General features: G+C 48.4%; 1 protein-coding gene across 1 annotated transcript in view; it reads right to left on the bottom strand.

Annotated features, from left to right (window-relative positions):
- Nucleotides 1-5,350, bottom strand: part of LOC119382966 (head-specific guanylate cyclase) — a 231,646-nt gene that overhangs the window by 216,157 nt on the left and 10,139 nt on the right. The window lies entirely within an intron of this gene.

Raw genomic sequence — 5,350 nt, 5'->3', positions numbered from 1 at the left:
GTTGGCCTTGGCCTACGCATCTAATGATAAAGGAGCTTTGTATACGGATAAAAGAGCTTGTGATACGAGTTACGACTTATCTACTTGCACAGTAATGAACATTTGCGAATGAACAAGATTATATAGAAATGTATGTTGTTGTTTTTTACTTCTTATGTATAGCGCTTGTCAAGGAGCTGAGCCTTTCTATTTCTGACGCCCGCATAATATAGAGGGGGCGCAGAACTAATGCTGAACTCGTCATCTCAAGGATGCAGTTGCAAAGGCTTGGCTCTTATAATGTTGCTCCTATATAGGGAGCAGGTTTGGGCAGAAGCGCCCTTGACAATAATGGGCAGCTTCTGCTTTCGAAATCGAGCTTGACAGGAAGAACGCATAAACTCTCTGCGCTACAAAAATAGTAATTTCTTTGTTCATACGGCTTCCGTAGCATGCAATTAAATGCTGTACAGACTTAAGTAACTTTAAACGTGGCGTTGGTATCACAGCGAATTTCTCGCGGCCAAATTTGTGATCATGACTTCTGATTCTTGCACCCATTTTTCCTCAGCATTGTACACTTCGCCTGCAGCGCACACAGTATTGTGTTCATTTTGTTCCCAACTTTCCGATGCAACAATCACCAGTTATTCTCCTATACAGGCATAAACGTGCGTGCGTGCGTTCTGAATGAGCTTGGGCGTACGGGTTAAGAAACACTGAACGCACTCGTCAATGAAGTCATGCAAAGCACCTGGCTCAAAAAAAAAAAAAGAAGAAAGAAGCCAGAAGGTCAATTTCTACTTTCAAACGCGCGCCAGTCACTCCGATAAAAATTCGGGCAAACCTGAAACACAAGAAAGAGTTCGCTTAGAAACCGAGTCACTTATCAAGATAAATCTGCCACTCTCCGCCATCTCGCTTCGTGCGCGCCACCCGCGTTATTATAAATAGCCCTTTGCTCCCAGCGCCGTACGCTAGATAGTTCTTTTTACGCGTCCGGCGCGGAGCGCATTTGCAGGCATACAGTAAGCTCCCGCACATCGGCTCAGCTCGAAATATAGCATAAACTACAGGAGCGGCGACGGCAGCAGCATCAGCATCAGCGACAACGGCGGGGGATGTTTTTGTCTCGTTCTTCATCTATGGCAGTATCTCTACTCCCGACATCGAGAAAGTAAAAGTATGCCGTAACTCCGCGTGTATACGCAGCCTTTTACGAGACGCAGCAAGAAGGTTGGCAAAAGAAGGGATGTGGGTCCAAGGAAGGCAGCAACAAGCGCGCGGGTTCCCTTTATGCCGGCGAACAGATGCGAGAAACGGGGAGCCGCTGCTTCTTCTCTTCGTCTTCTTCTTCTTTTTTTTTGCCTTCGCGTATACTCGTGTCCAAAAGATCAATAGTGAGTGTCATTACGTCGACCTCCTTCCTTCCTTCGTCCGGCGTTATTATACTGCTCTTCGTCGTCGGCGGCGGCTCGGGCTCGGGCTCAGACTGAGCCGTGAGCTGAGCCTCCCGACCTCCGAGAGGCGATTCACTCTTTTTGTTTCTCGAAGGCGCCCGCGAGCCCGTTACAGTACGCGGGCTAGAACGATGCCACTTGTCTGTTTCTTTCAGAGTGCTTGCTTTTTTTTATGTCATTATTTCGTTTCGCTTTCGAGCCGAGAAAGAAAGCATCAGTGACGGCACCGCGTCGTTGTATACGGTGCATCAAACAAAACGAGTAACACGAAAGAAAAAAAAAGAAAGAAAGAAACACGTCGTGTGCCCGCAGTATTCGGCCCACTGCTCCGATAATGGGCGTCGTTCGGTCGTTGCGGATGTGTTTTCATTAAGAGCAAAGAGCGCGCAGTGTCCGAGGGCGACGTTTGTGTTGCGGCCCGATTCGCCGGTAAAATATGAGCGCTGTACCTCGTGTTCTACTCAGCGTTATAGAAAAGAAAAAAGAATGGAGCGTTTCGGTGTGATATGGACAAGGGAGCGTTCTGCGTCAGAATGTGTGGTATATTGTTTGAGTGCGAGATTCCGGGACAATCGAAAGACCTTTGTCGAGCGCATGAAAGCAGCTAGGCGACTTCCCAGTCGTGAAATGAGGAGAGATTTCGCGTTGAAAGATTTTGAGGTCACAGTACGCGCGTACCACCAGAGGACATGTCTTCAAGTGAAACCGATTTCGATATACGTAACTATCCTTATCAGGCGGTGACAATAGAGATAGGAAAGTGGGTTGAATAGACAGGGAGATCAAACAAATGCATGTCCGATTTGTTATCCCACGCGGGGGATTAAGGGTGGAAAGAAAGAAAGAAAGAAAGAAAGAAAGAAAGAAAGAAAGAAAGAAAGAAAGAAAGAAAGAAAGAAAGAAAGAAAGAAAGAAAGAAAGAAAGAAAGAAAGAAAGAAAGAAAGAAAGAAAGAAAGAAAGAAAGAAAGAAAGAAAGAAAGAAAGAAAGAAAGAAAGAAAGAAAGAAAGAAAGAAAGAAAGAAAGAAAGAAAGAAAGAAAGAAAACGCCAGGCCTGCGCGGAAGCGCAGCACAGTCACAGCGAAAGCTGGAAGCGCGGCATTTCTAGAGCCCTTTATAAACTCTCCTCTGGCTACTAATATAAGCACACTAGCAAGATATCCACTACGCCACAGATCATAATTTTTGTGATGTTGGGAAGCACCCACTACACCATTATTCGTCATTCTGCGGGGAAGCGAGGTACCCCCTATACATCTGTAAGGCATTATGTGCACATTGTTGGTGCTGTGCCTGATGACGATGAAGAATTATGGCTGAGCCCTTTGTAATGGTTGGAAGCATTCAACGACCCACTCGTTGCGCAATTCACACTGTGTGACGCCTGGTTACAGAATTCGCGTTGTGTGACGCCTGGTTGTTATTTTGCCGTTCTTTCACGCTATAATGCACATGTTAATGTGGTTCCTTCCCGACATGAAGCCTGTGTAGGGTCTTTTTGCAAAGGAGTTTCAAGCACCGGCATGGCTCTGTGGTAGAATACTGGGCCCCCACGCAGAGGACCCAGGTTCGAACCCCGTTCCATCCTGGATATTTTTTATTATTTCGCGCGATAGCGGTTACGGACACAGGCGACGGCGACGGCGGTGGACTACTATGGCGCCAAAAACGGCTGTTGTTGTGATCTCATAACAGCTTTCGCTGTAAAAGAAAGAAGTAAGAAAGAAACTCGTGTTGCTTTCCGAACTTGCAGCGCATATGGCCATGGTCAAAGGATCTTTTGCCACCGAGAATTATCTTAAGTGCAGGAGGTTTAAAACGGTAGTGAGACAAAGGCGTTGGTGGTAGCCGCGCGTAGATACGCAGAATATAAATGCCCTGCATGTAATATCCTTGCACACGTGAGTGTCGTGGCGGCAAGGTGACCAGAACACTAACTCCTCATCCCTTTCTCGGACAAATCAACCTATCTTACGGTTCGAACGTTGCACAGTGAATCCTCTCCCATAGTCACAGCTCACCTTCGTGCATTTCAGCAGCGAGAATAAGACAGGGACGAAGAAAGACTCACACAGGACGATTGCTAGTGTGCGTCTCTCTTCGCCCCTGTCTTATGCTCGCTGATGAAATGCATTCAAGTCAAAACCAACGAGCCCAACTTTCAGCTTTCACTGCTGACCGCCGTTCGGCTGTCAGCTGCTCCCGCTAGCCAGTTACAGTGCGACCAGTACAGAAATTTCCTTTTCCTTCCCTCCTTTTTTTTACATATATTTCTTCAAATGGACAGCCACTTACTATATGTCACAGCTAAACACTCCTTTCGCTCCCTAGAAGAGCTATAAAAATAATATTCCGCTGCATTGGAAGTTAACAATGTTGACGGCAATGTTTTTTCGATAGACCGCCTACGGTGTGATCGAAGTGGTCGAAGGCTGCACGCGAGCTTCGTATTTCACTAATATATTCATGAGCGCCAATCGATCGGTTCTTGATCAATTCCTCTTAGCATACGTCACTGCCATGGAAGTCTTTATCATGTGTCACGGCTGCTATTGCCTCATAAATAATTTATTTCGCACTACGGCCGCAACGTACCTAGTGTGATCAGTGTTTCCACCGCGTTTCGTATGTCCATTCTGTTGTCAGTGTCTCATGCGCTGGGAAAACATCGATTATGACGCACCGTATGCTAACGCTCAACCTTCGTGAATGTCACTGGGGAAGGCAGGAGAATAGAGATCCAATACTCGTCTTCTAAGACACAAGCCACAAGATGTTCACGGTATCCAGAGGGGTGCGAACACTGCTGCGCTGTCCGTTGGCATAGTCGCGAAGTTGACAAGACAGCAACATGTCACTCGTTTCGTTGACAGATCGGGCATTATTGACACGCATACAATATACGATCTTGGCGAATAGAGATACGTTCAATTACTCTCCACAGCGTAAGCGAAAATAAGCTAGGATGAGAAGCTACACTGCATGGCCCTCTCGACAAAAGCGGTAAACAATTCACACGTCTCATCGGCCATCCAAATCTCAAAGGCTATACTCACACACGAAGCCGCTTTTGATCGCTCACGGCATTCGCACTCCCGGAAGCCTCGTCGAGCCCCCAATCAGGCAGCCTTTGAGCACCCATTTACATCGGCAATGATCGCCTGACGGGGATGCCCGATTCGATTTCCTCTTGCGTTTTTGCATGCCTGCGAACGCCGTTGACGTGCCCCTCCCTTCTCGTTGTATATTCTCTCCTCTTTTCTCCTATGTTGGGCGCCTAACCCAAACAAGCCTCCGATGCATGATCGACACGGCCGCAACACAAGGAAAGGTCACCGGTCCTGTTCCGTGTGCACAAAATATATGCAATCACGCACTTGATGTTTATACGCCGACTACCGCGTGAAGGTATAAGAATAGGCACCGCCAAAAAAACTCAGATATACGAGAACGCGTAAACACACGCAAATACAAACTCATGCCCGCACGTAAGCAAGCACGCGCACCGACACACGCACCTCGGGCCATGCGGGACAGCGAATTAAAGGCCCCTGGATGCTCATACGCCGCCTGTGCGGACGTGTAGCGGCGAACCACTTTCGCCCCGGCTTCCAGAGCACCCGCGACCTCCTGGTTGACCCCGGGCTCGCCTCTGGCCTCTCCCGAGACACCGACGGGCCAAGCCAAGCCAAGCCAAGCCCTGGACACTGCAGTCTTACACTCACCCACCTGCCACTTCCTCGTCCGATGCGGCTGCCGAGTTTTGTCGTCAGCGGCGGAGAGAGGATGCGGAGAGGAGGGTAGAGAAGCGTCGAGGGGGCTACCGCTGGTGACCCGAATCGCGGCTACTATAAGAGCTCCTTGCGGCCGTGAAAGTGCCTGCGGAGAGCGCGGACAGCGTAAGAGAAGAGA

Source organism: Rhipicephalus sanguineus, chromosome 2 (genome assembly GCF_013339695.2).
Source record: "Rhipicephalus sanguineus isolate Rsan-2018 chromosome 2, BIME_Rsan_1.4, whole genome shotgun sequence".
Taxonomy (NCBI): Eukaryota; Metazoa; Arthropoda; class Arachnida; order Ixodida; family Ixodidae; genus Rhipicephalus; species Rhipicephalus sanguineus.
The sequence above is the reverse complement of the archived record's forward strand: the minus strand, read 5'-3'. Positions and strand labels throughout refer to the sequence as shown.